Raw genomic sequence first — 18,939 nt, 5'->3', positions numbered from 1 at the left:
AACTCTGTATTCCTTTACCATGTGGAGGTGGAGTAACATTCCAGTCTTCAGCAGGGCAGACTTACTCACAGCACCCAGGTCCTGTGGTACCGATAGGGACCCAGAAAAGTTTTAAAACTTTAATTCCTTTTAAAATCAGGAGGAAAATGAATGCCATAATAATGAATAGATAATAATGAATTCCACTTGGATTATATTCAACCTTACTCCAATAGAGTTGTAAATATTATATATCTACATAACATTATAATATATAATACATATTATATATAATTATATATATATTTTAGTGGAGGAAGGAACCCAAAAAGGCAAAAGTGCTCAGGGACCATGAAAAGTCATAATGTTGCTCTGGTCCAAAAAGATTTGCTTATCAATTAGGTCCAGAACATGCTGGGAACTTATCACTACTTGGCAGTAATAAAAAAGCTATTTGGGGAGTGTAATTTTGTTTTAGCTCTGGGCTCCTCTCCCCTGACAGTGCCAGTCCACTCTCACCCCAGACAGTTTCGCTAGGGCGATTTCCCCCTGCTTTAACTCCGGCAAACCTGCAGGGGAGCATGTTGGTGTACACACAGGGAAACAGAACATCTAAGATGGTAGAGAATAATGTGCCACCATCCAGTTTCTGGAATAGAAAAGGGGTACAACTAGTATTTATGGAATGTAAGAATGTAAGCATGGCATTGTCATATTCTAGAAAGGGCCAGGGTTTGGAGCCAGAGACTTGGGTAGAAATTTTGGCTCACTAAGGATTGTTTTGATCAAATCTCTTAACTGCCCTGACTAGCCTATGAAAATTGGTCATAATAATGCCTACCTTGCAAGTTACTGTAAGGTCTGAAGATAACTTATGTACCTACACTTAGCATACAAAAATACAGTAGTCCCCATGACCCATGATTTCATTTTATGCGGTCAACTGTGGTCCTGAAGCAGATAATCCTCCTTTTGATGTATGGTCAGTAGGAGCCTCATGTCATGTCACAGAGCTACATCATTTACTTCACTTCATCTTATCATGTAGGCATTTTATCCTTGCAGTATCACAAGAAGAACAGTACAGTAAAATAAGATATTTTGGGGGAAACAGAGAGAGAAAGACCCATATTCACATAACTTTTATTATAATATATTGTTATAATTGTTCTATTTTATTATTAGCTATTATCAATCTTTTACTGTGTCTAACTGATGAATTAAACTTCATCATAGGTACGTATGTCAGGGAGAAAACATAGGCTCTACAAGGTTAGATACTACTACCTGCATACTTCAAGCATCCACTGGGGGTCTAGAAACAGGTCCCTGCAAATAATGTGCTACTTCCAAGGAAGCACTTACTTTTTAAAAGCTATTATAGATTGAGAAGTGGAATGCGGTGGAATAGAGACGAACCAATGGTAAAATAAGAGGTGTTCAACAAGTGATGATGTTATTAAGCGTTGCCTTTCTCAAAGTCTTGAATGGGTCTCTACCATTGATGGAAGGTAGGATACAGAATGCCTCTGTGGTTCAGAGCCCTTCCTACCTAACAATGCCCCTCTGTCCCCACTCTTTTCTTCACACTTGTAGTTTTGTTCTAACTTTTCCTCAAGTTATCCAGGCCCTCTCATACCTCTGTGCTTTTGGGTATGCTGTTCCCTCTGCCCGGACTACTGCCTGTCCCCCAACATTTGTCTGCCTCGAAGTCCTACCCTTCTTCCATACAATTTCTTAATCTCAGTGCTTCCTTATTCCATGTTCCTTTTCAGTCTCCTCACCTTGTTAGAGCTTAAAAATGAAGACATGATTTCAAAGTGCTTCTATTTAGTTCTGATGCATTTAAATGTAGAATCTATAATTCCTTGCCATGTAATCATCATTTGAATTTACTGAGGTAGTGTGGGAAAATGGGATTTTGCTTTTTTTTTTTAATGTATTTATTTATTCATGAGAGATAAAGAGAGAGAGGCAGAGATACAGGCAGCGGGAGAAGCAGGCTCCCTGTGGGAAGCCTGACATAGGACTGGGGATCACACCCTGAGCTGAAGGGGTATGCTCAACCCCTGAGTCACCCAGGTGCCCTGGAAAATGAAATTTTGAACAGTCTTCTTGCCCATCTTTAGTGAATCCTTAGGCTAAAGTAAAATCAAACATTTCATTGTGTGTCTGACTGGCCCTAACTTGTAATAATGTTTCCTTCTCTCTCCCTCCCCCAACACATTTATGACCATTAAAGTACAGCTTTCTCCTAAAAGCAACCATATAAAATTTCCAAATATTTTCATTCTTTATTTTCAAATATTTTGGGCCATCCATTGTCAGAAATTAAATTAACTAAATTTGGGAGGAATTCATACTTCCATAACATTATTAACCATTTTAAATTTGGCTGATATATAAATGGGGAACATGTAGAGCATAATTTTACAAAACTCTTGATAAAGAGACAAAATCTAGATTTTATTAAGAAGTAGATAGCAATTTCCAAATTGATGATTTAATTTATTAATCCATTAAGTTCATCCTCATTTTATTCCATTTAGCACTTGAAACTGAGAGACCAACTTTACCAAAATAACTTTGATCATCGTAGATAATTCATAATTAAGTCTTAAAATTGGTTACAGAATATTAATGCATTTGGACTAAATACATATTTAATGAAACTTAGAACTAAATGTTTTCAGGCTTCAAATATTTATTATCTGTCTTTTAGATGTCCGCATTCTTTGACACAAGTGTACTATAGCTTAATGCTTCCAAGGAGATTAAAATATGTATTGTATTAATGTGAGTTATGATTTATGTCAGAATGTACTGTCATCTTCTCTAATAAAAAAGATTACAAAGCAAATAGCTATAATGTATTGGGGGGCTGATCTGAAATCTCCATGTTCAATTTTTAGCCAGGAAAGCTATTTATAAGGCCTCTCCATATTAAACAATACCCAATCAGTTCTACTGACAGTGAGGTGGCATCTAAAAATAAAAAAGAATGAGAAACAGGCCTATTATTGAGAGTGAAAGCCAGGCTCAGATTGCAACATAAACAGGTTGGCTACTACAGTGCTGATTTCTTCGTCTGAAGAAGGTAAAGCCTACGATAAAGGGTAGGGCACAGCAACAGGGTGCAATATGTTATAAAAGCTATTATGATGTCCTACAAAATGAACATTTTTAAAAATTCCAAATTCAGAGTCTATTTAAAATGCATTATCCAAAAGGCTATTTGCTATCTTTAGAAGTTTAATGCATTTTAAAGTAATACTCTTGCATTATGAAGTGTGAAATCACAAAGTTCGGCATGGGAAGACTATAACCAAGAGCTTCTCCATTATCCAGTGCCACGAATCAGGCAGGGATCCCATTACCAACAGGCAGGTGTCACATTTATATCAAATTTGCTTGCATAGGTCACAGGGTCCAAAGTGGCCAAGATACAATTAGTAGAAAAAATTTAACATGCCCTACCTTTTAAAGCTTATACTTAGGGATAGATGAAATATTTTCTTCTGGAAATCTCTTCAGTACATATGAATATATCCATATACATAAAATGTGTATCTGTACATTTACTTTTGGGAGGTCAATTATATCCTATGGAAGAAAATTAAGAATAAAAGATTTGATCAAGCAAGTAGCTACTATCTTCCTATAACAGGATCCTATTATTTGCATCTCATATATAATTTTGCTTCAATAAACTACTGCTAACATGCAAATAGTGGGCGTTAGTTTTGTAAAGAAGAGTGAAAAATGCTAGCTGGGTAGCACTACGGCATACCTAGCAAGACCAAAGAGATGCATAGATATAGTTTTGAAGAACAGAATGGCAATAGTGTCAATTTAGCTAAGCTCTAAGACCCATTTCTATTAGAATAGACATTATTAAATACCACTGTGTGCAGTAAAAACAAATCTAAGTTTCATTATACATCCAGTAATTCTTGATTATTTAAAAAAAAATCAGTTTCATTACATTTATCTACACCTCTCATGTTAAAGAATTCTAGTCTGTTCATAGACAGTAGAGGGAGAGATCATGGTTTTCCCGAGATTCCTTTAAGTTTTTTTTATCCCTTCCATGATTTCTATTACTGCAGAAACCACCCAAATTATTTTCCCAGGTAGAGAAGATCTCAGTAGGAGAACTGTGGGATTCATTTTGCGCTAATAGCCATTTGCAACCCCTACATCAGGAAGTTTAAATGGATGGGACTTTCATGTGGGTATTTTATGGCCTATTACACTTTCCCACTGCGGAAAGCCTTAGACACCAAGTAGAAATATATGTCAGTATCCTGCTTATCCTAGATTTTTTTTAGATCATATAGGAATAACAGTAACAATACCTTTCAATTACCATTTGTGTGTGACAGTGGTAAATAATTCCTGAGGCCTGAGTTTTCTCATTTGGAAATTGAGATAAGGAGACCTACTTCACTGGATACAAAAAAGGAAAAATAAGGTGATAAATCTGAAAGTAATTTACAAACTATCAAGTGCTATCCTGATCTTAAGTACCTTATATGCTTTGCAAATAACAAAGGACTAATGACGTTATCTCACTGGATCTTGGAAAAGTCCCCATGTGTTAGAAGAGCAGGAATTCATGGAATTCATGGTATGACTTTACAGGTGAGAAAAATGAGTTTGCAGAGTTGTGAAGCTACTTGCCCTAGCTCTCACTGCTGGTATGTAATGGAGCTAAATCTGCAACCAGGTTCCAAACATCTTGAAAGCATTTGCTCTTTGTCCCCTTGCTTCTCTGTACTTTCTGTGGCTTCTCACAGATAAAGGCTAATCCATTTTCTGCAAATTTAAGGACTGTGATTGCTCCCCACCTGCTCACGCATGGCATGGCAGATCACTCCCCACCATCCTCTACACACTGCATGCTTATTCTCCCTTTCATCTAGTCATCTATACTGGGCCTGATTGCCTGAAGTCTTGTCCCCAGCTTTTAGGAAAATTAAGGTTCTGCAATGCTTTCCAAGGCTCATCTCAAGCTGTACTGTGGCCCGGACATTTTTTTCCAGTAAAATTGTTCAACCACCTCACTTAGCTCTGTCTTGGCAGAGTTGTCAGGTTAGTACCACACAATCTAGTGCTTGATGAGATTGTAGCTTTTTTCATCCTTCTGTGCATGTGATTCTTATCCCCCTGAACCAGATGATCAAATCTGATGTAGGGAATAAAGCTATTAAATGTATACCTCCCACAAACTTGGAACACTGTGGATTAGACTGAATCTAAAGGATTATTAAAATAATTTTTATTTTAGTTATGCTGATGGTATTTTGATTATACTAAAAAAAAAAGAGTCTGTAAAAAGAAAAAAAAAAGAAAGGAGAGTTTGTATTTCCTAGAGAAACATACATGAATATATAAGGATAACATGATATAATGTCTAAGATCAATTTGAAAATAATCCCGCAAGGAGTGGGGGAGGTGGAGGTGGATGGAAACAGGAGGTTAGGTATGAAATAACATTGGCCAAATACAGTTATTGAAATAGAAAATTGAGAAGATGGGAGTCCTTTATATATTGCTCTATTTTTGTGTATGTTTGAGAAGTCTCATAATAGAGAATTAACAAAAATAAGAGGCTAACACAAAGGAAAGTTGATACCTCCCATAACTATTGGCACAATAATGAGTATATAGAAGCTTTAGTGGAGTCATGACTTTACAGTAAAAAGAATATTTTAACATTTCTGGCCACTTTGAATTAATTTCTTATTTAGAAGATAAGGCAAGCTTTTGAAGAACTCTCACCTCAGAAATAAGTTTGATGGTGAGTTAATTCTTCCCCAAGGGAAGCAAACGGGGTGAATGAGGTTCCTTCTTATTCCACTCTGTTTTCTGTACCTTCATATGTAACCCTATCTATTGTCCATGTTTGGGCGGTGCAATAAAGAGAATTAAATATAGGTGGCTTAATACTGGATTTAACTTACTTTCAAGTATCCTTAAATTGAACTACTCTTGAGCAAATAAAGAATTACAACATGGTGCTCAGTGTCCAGCTGTCTAAGTAAAAGGTAGAAGAAAAAAAAAAGAGAATATGGATGTCATAAAATTTTAACCCAAGCACCAAAATTCATTAATTTCTTCATATCTGAGTAGATGATTCAAAAGAGAAACTAGAGATGGTGGCCACTTCTCTCTCCTTCCTCCTTTCCCTTACAAACCGTAAGGCCTTCTGGGCAGGGCAGTTTGCAGGAATTGACTCTCCAGACTCCAGGGGTGGTCTCTGACTTCTATGAGCCACCCAACACACACCCCAGCTCTGGGCCACAGAGCAAGTCACAGGGCTAGGCACAGACCCACTTTGAGTCAAAGAGATGTGAAGAAGGAACCCTGATAAACCAGCTGACTGATATTGTGGAAGCAATTTTACTCTCTCCTGCTGGACATGAACAAGGAAAAATTCAGCCTCAGTTATGGCTGGCCATCTTGCAACCACAGTGGAAGCCAGCTCTGGGGAGAAGCCATTTCACAGAAAGTAGAGCAGAGATGGAGTGACACTGGCTCCAGGTGACACTGCTGAACCATTGAATTAAACTTTCCTGAAGCTTACTTTCCCCTTGACTTTTCCATTTGAGACATGTTGAATTTTCTTCATTATTAAAGTTTGTTTGAGTTGGGTTTTTCAACCTGAAGAGGAGAGTGTTCCAGCCAACACACCAGTAGTATCTCTGGCACTTAAACAGCGCTGCTGCTCTCAATGAGAAGCCATAATCCATGTGTGTCTTCTTGTCTGCTGTATGCCTCTTTCACAGTCCATCTCCAGATGGCTGACCTAATGATGAATCTGATGGGCCCTGGGACACAGTCGCCCAGGAAGGTGGATGGCATTTACTGCAAACTGTAAATCTTATGAAAAATATATATATAAGCATAACAATGAAACATGTACGTGGTGACAGTATTTTAAAACTCTTAACCATATACCTTGTAAGCGAGAAAAGTTTACTGCGTCTATGAAAAGCCATCTTATATACCAATCTACTTTTATCAGTGATTGGAAACACAAAGATTAGAAATAAGGGTAAAGCTAAAGAGACTTTTTGACTGCTCTTTTCTTCCAGGGAAGAGCACACAGACGATGGATGTACATGCATCTCCTTTATTTATTAGATTTTTCTCTTTACTCTTTGAATCATGATTTGAAAGAAGAAAAGTATAAGGGCCTTCTATGTATGGGAGAGCAAGAGAGCTTATGAAATGTGTGGTAGAGATGGGAACTTAGCATTTAACAAAATGATTCCCCAAGACAACACCTTAAACAAACATCTTAACTAATCAGCTGTACCCGTCGTAAGCTCAAAAAGCTTGGGGTGGGCAGTGACCTGGCGAAATCCATACTCTCTGGTGGAGAATGAAATACAACTTACCAGGGTACTGGTCATCCTAAAATAGTTAGGATTTAAGTCTGAAAAGTAAAGAATGTCAACTGAGCATCATCTGGAAAGGTGTCTGTTGTTATAAGGCTTTGTTAAAATGAAGCATTCTAAACCAATGTTCCAATATGAAAAAAATTATACAATTTAGTTTTGCTTCTAGGTTGGTTATAGTTTTGAATCCTATATATATAAACTAAATCAAGAAAAGAGATATTGGCTTAGTATTTAGAGAATCCAGACCAAAAGGCCTTACAGTGGCTACGAAGATCTTGCCTTAAAACGGGACATGCATGTTTTAATTAGTGAATCGATAAACTTTTGCTGAAAGCCAACTGGGTGTCTAACACTTTGCTATGGGTTGAACTTATCAGGTCTTGTTTCATGGGCATGCAAGTTGTCCAGTAGTTAGCAGTACTTCATGTTTGGTGTAAATGCTCTTTTATCAGCATCTTACAATTCCTTTTTTTTTTAAGACTTTATTTATTTATTTGAAAGAGAGAGAGAGAGAGGGAGAGAGAGCGTGCATGAGCATGAGGGGGATGGGCAGAGGGAGAGGGAAAAACAGACTCCCCTCTGAGAAGGGAGCCCCACTTGGGGCTTGATCCCAGGACTTCGAGATCACGACCTGAACTGAAGGCAAACGCTTAACTGACTGAGTCACCAGGCACTCCAGCATCTTACAATTCTTTATAATTGTTGACCAGGGACCGCAATTTCATTTTGCTTTGGGCTTCTGAAATTATGTAGCCAACCCTGATGCTTATATAAGCTTTATTTCCTGTCTATCTGTAACTTGTGGACTATTAGAGATAAGAACATAGGATATATACCAAAAAAATAATGAAGAAGATTGTTATTTCCATCTATACTGACTATATAGACTGTCATAAAGCACCAACTTGGATAGGACAGAGCATTGGACATAAGGCAGCATATACAATTATAGAGGAATGATGATATAACCAGCATACCAAGTCTTAGAGTTGGAGACATTGGTATAAAGGGGCAGGATTTGCTAAAAGATACTTCTCAGAGGACCTAGGACACATTATTACTCACTTTCAAAAGTTAATACTAGTGGCCACTTATTGAGCATTGACCTTGTACTAGACATATAAATATAATATAGTTGAATAATTCTCACACGGTCCTTTTTAACAAGTAAGGAAAAGATGGCTTGGAAAGAATGAGTAATGTGTCAACAGTCCCACAGCTAGTAAAAAGTTGATGTGGAATCCTTGCTCAAATCCACCTGATTCCAAACGCAGGCACTCACATTTTGTTACTCTTTGTTATCTCTGCATAGGTGCATGCTATCTGCATAGATATCTCCTAACATATACATTAGAGAAGGGAAAAAGCATTAGTAGGTGTGCTGGTGGGAGTAAATGAGGGCTGTGGTGCCCAGCTGGGGAACATCTGGATGGTATAGATTAGGGTGAACTAATATTAGGAAATAAGGATGAAGATAGGAATGCACGTAATAGCTACCATACACCAAGACTTGTAATGCTCCTTGCTTTATTCACAAGTTAAAAGACAGAGCCAAGATTCTATTAGGAAATGGCCACACTAGATCTAAATCCAGGCCTGTCAAACACCATGTGTGGTCCTCACCAACATCTCACCTGTTACTCTTGGGTGGAGGTGCGAGGGGGCGGATTTTTGAAGGATTCTACTTGCCTTGATTAGACTAGGTGCGGAAAGTAGACTGCAGATTTGGGAATTCGGGATTGTTGATAGGAGAGATGCTGAGGGGACATGAATGTGGCCACAGGGCACAGGACAGTGGGGCAAGGACAGGGGCAGGGAACCTGCAAAGGGATATCTATTACTTCAGGGGTAAAGTGATGAGAAACTGGAAGTGTGAATGGAAAGGAAAGAATGAGAGTAGAAATATTCCAGAGAAATGTGTACCTTCACATGAGATGATCTCTTAGGGAAATCTGACCATTCAAGGAGTCTTTACCTCCTTTTTCTTCTTTCATCTTCCTATTCTCCACAAAATATCCTAATTTATTTCTCCTTTCCTTGTATATTTTTGTCTTTCTTCTCCCTCCTTACTTGTTTCCTTTGCTTCCTTCTGTCCCTAGCCCCCGTTTGTTGAAAGTGAGGCTATATTTTGAATGTTTATCCTTGGGAATGTTTTCCTAAATTGCTTTTAAATTATGCATTTCATTTATGAATTGTTTTCTCTTTAACAGAGTTAATGGCATGTGAGCTATCTGTTTCTTTTTGCGAATTAGTCTGTCTTTAAAAAAACGTATCATCAAAATATATATCAGAAAGGGTAATTATTCAACTCAAACTATGATTGTGTCTAATTGACACTCCAGAAATATCCTTCCTAGTAACATCTGAAACAATTTATTAAGATTTTTTACCACTGATTCATAGCTCGTATCTCATTTGGAGCACACAAAAGGTTCTTGATAATTTTATCATATAAAATGTGTATTCTATGGAGATGTTCTACATCATTTTGCAAATACCTGGAGACCCAAAACTCTTCATGCAAAACCAGGTTTACTGCCCATTAGCCAACTGGCTGGCTGTCTTTAGGATTTTGGAAGAAAACTTAGCATTGCTAGAGAAGTGAGGAATGGGGTGCTGGACTTCTTATATTATGGATTTCTATGATGATTCCCATCTTCCCAGCCTCCCAGGATTGAATCTTCAGTCATCCCAGATTCCCCATTTCCTGCCTTTCCACTGTAATCAGTGCCCAACCCTGTGACTTCTTTCATACCTCTTTTCTTTTTTTTTTTTTAAGATTTTATTTATTTATTCATGAGAAACACACACACACACAGAGGCAGAGACATAGGCAGAGGGAGAATCAGGGTCCATGCAAGGAGCCCGATGTGGGACTTGATCCTGGGACTCCAGGATCATGTCCTGAGCCGAAGGCAGAGGCTTTACCACTGAGCCACCCAGGATTCCCTCATATCTCTTTTCTATTTCAACTTCCATCATACCAGCCAGAGTTCATTGTATCTCACCTGGATGATATGGCAACTCTGCCTGCTATCTTCCTTCTCCCAGTTTCCATTTCTCCATTTCAGTGTGCATTTTGGTCATGGGGTGATGTGCCCAAGTCATAGCACTGGTCAGAAAAGTCTCTTCCTCAAAGTCCTTCAGCGGCCTCATGGATGGGGCACTTGTCAAGGTCTCCAGACCTCTAAGCCTCCATGACGGGGCTTCAACTTGACCCCCAGCTTTGAGAAAATGCCCAGTTTTCTGGTTTCCTATCCACCTCCATGCTGTCCACTGCCCGCCCTGATGAGAACTTACCCAGGCCTTTACTTCTCCCATTCTTTGTATCTGGAGATTCTACCTATGACTACTACCACCCTCCCATTCTCTCTCCTTCCAAACCCAACTGAGCTTGACCATCTTTCATGAAGCTTCCTCTGGTTCAGCTCCCAGTTGAGGTATTCTCTTGCTTCTCTGGGTCGCAGAGCTAGGACTCATTTTACCATCCTTTGAGCACATTTCCCTCACTAGATAATAAATGGCTTAAAGGCTGGAATTATAATTACAGTTTTAGACAGTAACTTATCTAATCTTTTACATAATCCTAGGAAGAAGGGACAGATCCTCATTTTATAGATGAGGAGCCAAGGCCAAGAAGGCAAAATAACCTTGCTCCAAGTCACCCATTTAGAGAGGGGTAGAACTGAGATTCAAACTCAGGAGTCTGGCCACAGGATAATTTTTCCTGCTTAGCCACTACATGCTTAGGTCTTTCTGACTACTACCTTATATCCATGCCTGCCCCATAGATACCAGCATGGTGCCCTGCACTTAATAGGCAATCCAGGTAGGCAGGCCTTTAGAGGTGAATTGAGTAAAACTTATCTAACAAGGCCTGGAAAAGATCTTACTAGTCTGAGGAAATGATATGTGAACCAGAGTCTCTTGCCCCAGTGCTCTCCTAATTACTTGGACTCATGGCTATCAATCAGGGATAGGCACCAGAAAAATATGCAGTAGCTAATATGAGAACCATGTATATTTTATGTCCATTTGAAAAGCAACACTCTATCACACCTCTGGGAGCTTCTGAGCATGGGTCTGAATATAAATAGGCATACTCACTGCTTTAGTCAAATTACTTGGCATTGACATTGAGTCCCGTGCCAATCTGTCCTGGAGCAAATAGGATCTGAGCCGCCTGACAAAGTGGAAGGCTTTGTAGCAACCGAGAAGATGCCTAAACTTTTTTCACCAAGGTGTAGCCTTCGGCACTAGCACATTCTGGGCCTGGGTGTGGCTGGGTAGACATCACAAGACTGCGGTTACTATTGGTACTCTTCAGGTATACCCATTGGACCACATGTACAGCATCTGCATTGCCCACACCCACATCCACATGTACATCTACATCTTGTTCTCTGACACGTATGATTTTCCTGAAGTATCTGCTCAACAAGTATCCTTGGATCATGACTACTGCTCCCCTGATCTCTTCTCTGGCTTCTCAGCAGTTCACAGCAATGTTAGAACTTGTCTTCCTTAGGGCTACCCTATTTCATTAGGCCATAACTGCCACAGCATGTATGCAGTTTGGCCTCACACAGTTTTCAGAAGTATATCTCATGGCAGGACTGTGAAAAAAATCAAAGATGTCTTGATGTTTGACCATTTAGGGTTTATGCCCAACTCTGTTACTGCCCAAGTAGCCTAGGCATGCTACTCTACTTCTTTGGGCTTATAAATTCACATCCTTTAAATGATGATGTTAATACTTGTGGAGATTGAATGAACTAATGCTAACCATGTTTTCCATAACTAATAAGTCCCTTCCTTGTCTCTTTTCCCTCCATTCCTCTGGGCTCCAGTATCTCTTTGCAGGTGATTCCTTCCTTCCTTCCTTCCTTCCTTCCTTCCTTCCTTCCTTCCTTCCTTCCTTCCTTCCTTCCTTCCTTCTTTCCTTCCTTCCTTCCTTCCCTCCCTTCCTTCCTGTTATTTTTAAAGATTTATTTATTTGAGAGAGAGAGAGAGAGAGAGAGATGAGAGTGTGTGTGTGAGTGAGAGAGAGCACACATGAGCAGGAGGAGGGGCAGAGGGAGAGAATCCTCAAACAGACTCCACATTGAGCACAATCTCAGTGCAGGGCTCAATCCCAGAACCCTCAGATCATGACCTGAACTGAAATCAAGAGTTGGATGCTTAACCAACTGAGCCTTCCAGGGGCTCTACAGGTGATTCTCTTTCAAACTGCAAGCAGGGCTTAGGGATCTGGCATGGGTAGAAAGGGTGGCAGAGGACAGATGGCAAACATCCATGTTAACAACTTTGGACTTTATTCTAGAAGTAAAGATGGGTCACTGAACAGTCTGACACAGAGAAGTGACATGATTGATCACCCTTTCACAGTAGAGAATGCTTTAGATCAGATTCCAAGTCTGACCTGCACCGGTGTCTTGGGAGGGTATTTAATTAAAGTCAAATTCACCCCACAGCCTGCACTGAATTAAATTCTTTTGGCCTGGAGATCCTCATTTGATAAAGCTTGAATGCTAGCTTTGGGCTCTTTGAAGTTTTAGGAGAAGGCAAGGCTGGAGGCCGAGAGAAAAGCATTATTATGTACGTGAGAATTAAGGATGGCTTCAGTGAAAGCAGTGGAAAAAGAAGAGGGCAATCTGAGATATTTATATGGGGGAATCTACAGCTTGTTGCGCTCAACATTATTTAGGAGAGAAGGGAGAGAGAAGCCAGATGGCGCCTAGATTTCTGGCTAAGTCATTAGAAGGATGGTGTGCTCATTAATAGAAAATGAAATAAAGAAGAGGAGGAGCAGGGCTGTGGGAGGCGAGAGGAAGTTCACTCAGTGGCAATAGCCAGTAGGCAGGTGGGTTGATGAATACTGGCATTCAAAAGGGGAGCTGAACCATAGATGCAAAGTCAGAACCTACGGTTGTTGGGAGGCAGAGGTTAGAGGGGAATGCCTGGGAGGTGGGCTAAAGGACCAGTGCAGACACCAGTTTTGGGATAAGAAGAGGCAGAAAAGAAGAGAGTAGTGATAGATTATTAAGATCTAACCTTTTTGCCTTATAAATATAGGCAAAAAAATAAACATGGGAGAAAATCTGTAATTTTAAAAGACATATTTTCATAGTTCATAATACTTTAAAATTGACCTTTCTTATTGACCTACAAATAATGCTATTTAAAATAGATTCTCTGCAGAAAAAAAAAACAAATTAAGAGATCCTCCTATAATTAGTTAAATACAATGTGCATCAGGGGAGATTTGTTAAGTTGGCACCTTAACATTTATGATCTCATCTGGGGTAAGTATTACACCTGAACTAAGTCTAGTTTGATTGCCTTTAAGTTCCTCAGATCTATGTCTGTTATTTATATGCAATTGGAAGACAAAATGCTAATATGAATGGCTGAGTTAGTATAAATGAGATCAATTATTATTTTTATAGTCTTACATTTATATAGTTCCTTTTAATAGAAAAAGTGCATTTTAATATATTAATTAATCTGCACAATTTTATGAGTTATGTTGTGTCCAATTTGGAGATGTGAAACCTTCCTAGATGGGTGTGTCTTGGACTCACTGCACAGTTCTTAATGCATGGATCTTGATAAGCTGCTGCTTGTGATTCTCAAAGTCTAGAGTGGGGTGCATTACTCTCAAGCTCCTGGGTGATGTCAATACCACCAGCCTGTGGGCCACATTTTGAGTAGCAAGGATCTGGTCTATACTTGATTCTTGTGCTATTACATGCTATTTCCCTTTGTGGCTATTAGTTTTTAACAAATAGCATGTTAATTTTTTTCTCTGTCATGACTTTTTTTTTTAAAGATTTTATTTATTTATTCACGAGCAACACATAGAGAGAGGCAGAGACATAGGCAGAGGAAGAAGCAGGTTCCCTGTGGGGGGTGGGGCCCAATGTATAACTTGACCCCAGGACCAGGATCATGCTCAGAGCCAAAGGCAGATGCTCAACCACTGAGCCACCCAGGTGCCCTGACATGACATTTTTAAGTGGTAGGTAGGACACATGATTCAGATTGACCCCACATCTACCTGCTACTAGCTGGGTGGTCTTGATAAGGTCAACCTTCTTCATCTTTCTGCGTTTTCAGGCTGAGAAGATCAAATAAGTCATAATATGTTCATGGACTTTGCAAAGACTTAGTGCTATTTATCAGACCTCATGTTTACATACAACAGTGCCTCCAAATTTATAGATTCATAACTCACTTATTTTCTGAGACTGAACTTAGCTTTGGTGTTTTTGATATTTGCTTTCATTGATGATAATGATGATCTTTGCTTTACTAAGCAAAGGATGTTAAACTATTTACATGATGAGGAGAGACTGGTGAATGGAATTTGGCTTCTTTGATGAATATTAATGGAGGCAAAACAAAGGCAATCTGCTGGTGGATGAGCTGCTCAGGAGGAGGTGATGTTCATTAAGTTCTACTTTGTCTCCCTCATATTTTCCACCAAGAAAATTATTTCTCTTTTCTCAGAGCACCTACTCCACCATTGGATGCACAACACATAATTCATTTGAAATATGTAAGGTCTTGTAGAGTCCCTTTTAATGTCAATCATTTAAAACTTCTGATTTATTTATTTATTTATTTATTATTTATAAAGATTTTTTTTTATTCGTGAGAGAGAGAGAGAGAGAGGCAGAGACACAGGCAGAGAGAAGCAGACTCCATGCAGGGAGCCTGAGGTGGGACTCGATCCCAGGTCTCCAGGATCAGGCCCTGGGGTGAAGGCGGCTGGCAGCAGTAAATCCTTGAGCTACTGGGCTGCTCTTCTGTTGCTTTTAAAATATTTTGTTAATATGTGGGTATATTATTTTCATAAATCATATAGGTTTTGGAACCCCTGGAGAAGGGTGTTACATCTTCTGTATGATTTAAAGCATAGTAGATGCTTAGTAATTATGGGTTGTCTCAATCTGACTTTCATTAGAATTAAAAAACTCCAGTTTTAAAATAGTAAATTTGGGGGGGGGGACATAAATTCCCCTTCAGTAAATTTCTGTTGTTTAATTAGAAAATCAGATGATGATATCTTAATGAGAATCAAAGCATTGAAAGGACGGGAATTTTAATTTCCACGGGGGACTAGGATCACTTGGGCAAAAAAAAAAGCAGGCTCAATGATGTAAGAATATGTCTTAAGTGCCAACAACAAAGCAAGCAATGTATTGGATTCTTCATATATATTTTTTTTATTCCTTTAACTTCATCTTAATAATGTTCTTCTATTTTATGTATTGATCTTACCTATCATTGGACGAGATGCCTGGGTGTTTTTTTGTTTGTTTGTTTTTTGTTTTTACCATTAAAAATCCAACTCCAGCCCTGTACTAAGCCTTCAAAACTATTTGTTTTAGAAATGAATGAGTGATTCTATTTATATATTGGGAGACTGAGAAGCAGTACATTTAAATGAATTGCCCAAGTAATGATGGACTGAACCAAACTCAAACACATGTCTATGTGTCTCCAAATCCAACTAACTCACTAGTCTTCCATAGTAACTCAGGGGCTTTAGACATCCAACTAACACTAATTGATTTTTGGGTAAGAAAAGGAATCTGGGAAAGGAATGAACTTGACTGATGTTGTAATTCTAACTAAAGCCTAGGGGATGTTTTAAGTGCCTTTGAAACTCATCAACCCTGCTACTTTTGGGGCTGCTATCCAGTGACAATGCCCACATTATTGGGATTCAGTGTGGACTGTGAGCCTTTCATTACCCCAATTTCTAGATCCAAAGCAAGCTCCTCTGTTCCATGCTTATCCTTCTCTGATGAATGAAGGAAAAGAGAGCCAATAAAAGGAGAAAGGAATAAAAGAAAGAGGGAAAGAGGGTTGTGTATAGCAAATGAATTATATTATACAACTGACCCTATAAAATGCTTTTCTTTCCACTGGACTTCATGTCATTTACCCTCACTAGCGATGACAGACATTTTTTCTTCATGTGTATATCCATAATGTACATACTGTGTTATAATCCTCCAGCCATTATTTGTGACTTGGGTTGTCTTGTGGATGCCCTTTTAAAAGAAGCCTCTGTAAATGTCATGGAGGTGCTCTGGTCTATATGTCCACATGGGCAATGTTGAGTATTATAATAACCTGTTTGCCTCCATGGGGCTTCCAATACATGCTGGTAATCTGCAGTCTCCAGGACTTTCAGGGTTTATTGGCTCCTTCTCTTTTGTTTTGGTTTTCAGACACCAAAATAAAACACTTTTAAGCCCAAACAACGGTTTATATTTATTGCATGGTGAAAGCATTCTGGTTCACCAGGGCCTTTCAAACATCAGCTTCTGTAGCATCCTGTTCAGTGATGAGAGAAGCCACGAGATTAGGAAAACATAACAGGATAGCTTTCAATGAATAGCCATCAAGGCAAATAGACATAAAGGGTCTTAACATTATCCTTATTGTTCAGTTTATAACAGATCTTTTCACAGAGAACAATTCTTTCATATGTATATACATATACATGTATATGTATATGCTGCTGCCTGCCATTCTTAAATATCCTTATTTCTTGATATATTTCATTTTCACAAAGGGTTTCCAGGTGTAAAACAGTCAGCATCAGACCATCCAGTAAGCTTTGACCAATCTTGCCTCTATTTCACTTCTTGGAGATGCTCCTTGACTTGATGTGGCTTCATCTATAAGGCTGGGCAGTTTTGGTTTCCTTATGCCATGAAATAGGCTATCGTAATATATTGGAAATGCTCTGAGATTCCTGGAAAAGGAGAAAACTAGGGGAAGATTTATGTCTGGAAATTTTACCATACCCATGTGGAGTGAGCAGTGATCAACAGAACGTTGGGATCTCAGTGACATGTTTTATAGGCAATTCTTAAAACTGAATTTATTCATTCATTTTTTCAACGACTCAACAAATTTTTTTTATGTATCTACTCATCTCTCTGTATCTGTTTAATTGGATCCTAGTCATCCTTTGTATTTCAACTTAGACATCTCTTCATTTAGGAAAAACAAATTCCCAATTCATGGTGGCTCCTCATGGCTGTGGTGCTTAAGAGCTGAAGCTAGGGTGGCTCAGTCAGTTAAGCATCTGCCTTCTGCTCAGGCTCAGGTCATGATCCCAGAATCCTGGGATCAAGTCCCATGTTGGGCTTCCTACTCAGCAGGGAGTCTGCTTCTCTATCTCCTTCTGCCTGCCACTAGCCTTGCTCATTTTCTTTCTCTCTCTCTGCCAAATAAATAAATAAAATCTTTTTAAAAAAGATTTTATTTATTTATTCATGAAAGACAGACAGAGAGAGAGAGAGAGAGAGAGAGAGACAGAGGGAGAAGCAGACTCCATGCAGGGAGCCTGATGTGGGACTCCAACCCGGGACTCCAGGATCACACCCTGAGCCGAAGGCGGGCGCTAAACCACTGAGCCACCCAGGGATCCCTAAATAAATAAAATCTTAAAAAAAAAAGAGAGGAAGAAAAAGAGAAGCACTCAAACCAGCCTTTCTGGGAGCAAGGATGCCAAAGAGTTCATCCTAGATAAAGGGAGAAAAGGGACAGAGATCAGAGAGGGAAAAATGTCCTAGGTGGAGAGGATAAAAGACTCCAAATGGGAAAAAGTATGCTGCATTCAAGGAACTAAGAATATCTCAGTATGTCTGGGAGCAGCTAAGGCTGAGGTGAGAAATGAAATGGGAAGGGGGAGAAGGAGCCAGAACAAGAAGGGATTTGTAAGACATACTAAACAGTTTAGATTTCACAGGAAACTAAAGACAGAGAGAGATGGTCAGATTTGAGATAGCGAGTGACCATGCTGGCTGAAAAACAAAGTCTAGAGAGGTGAGGAGGCTTTTGCAATGACGCAGGCAAGAAATGCCAGTGGTGGGAATCAGGCACATGGCGGATGGAATTAAGAGGACCAGTTCCAGAGCTGCTAAGAGAATATGATTAACCAGAAGTGACTGGCTGGCTTTGTGGAGTGAAGGGAAAGCGCAGCAGAGGGATGTGTTCCCCCTTCAATATTTCAGCTACTTTGGAGGCTGGTTCTCTGAGATGGGGAGGAAGCAATTGGAAATCTACTGGGAAGGGGGTTTTGACAAGTATCTGGGATTCTGAGTGCCATGTGCTTCCTGTTAGTCCAAACTATACTTCTATTTTGAGACATTACTGGGAACAGGGCAACATGCTGGGTGACATGACATTTAGAAAGATCTCTAGTCTTGGAGGTTTCAGTCTAGTGTGAATAGAAAACACCCACAGAAAAATCCTGCAAGAAGCAGAACGTGTGAGGTGCCATGGCCAAAGTACAAAGTATGCTGGGAGGGAGCAATCACTTCAGGTTTGGCCAACTGTGACATGCTAACCTTTCTGGCTATTTCTTCTCTGGTGGGTCAAAGAAGCTAAGACCTTTTCAGCCTTCTGCTAAACATCTGTCTCTAAAAATCTGAATCAGAGTCAGACACACAGGGCTTGGTGTCTCAGCAGGGAACATCACGAGTCCAAACATGCTGGCTTGTTCACAGCATTTTGACCCTCA

At 39.4% G+C, this 18,939-nt stretch overlaps 1 protein-coding gene across 1 annotated transcript in view; it reads right to left on the bottom strand.

Moving 5' to 3' along the window:
• The window catches only part of GPC6 (glypican 6), a 1,081,755-nt gene that overhangs the window by 208,596 nt on the left and 854,220 nt on the right, over nucleotides 1-18,939 (bottom strand). The gene's annotated exons all lie outside the window — the stretch shown is intronic.

Source organism: Nyctereutes procyonoides, unplaced genomic scaffold, assembly GCF_905146905.1.
Source record: "Nyctereutes procyonoides isolate TBG_1078 unplaced genomic scaffold, NYPRO_anot_genome, whole genome shotgun sequence".
NCBI classification, from domain to species: Eukaryota; Metazoa; Chordata; class Mammalia; order Carnivora; family Canidae; genus Nyctereutes; species Nyctereutes procyonoides.
This window is presented reverse-complemented; position numbering and strand designations above follow the sequence as displayed.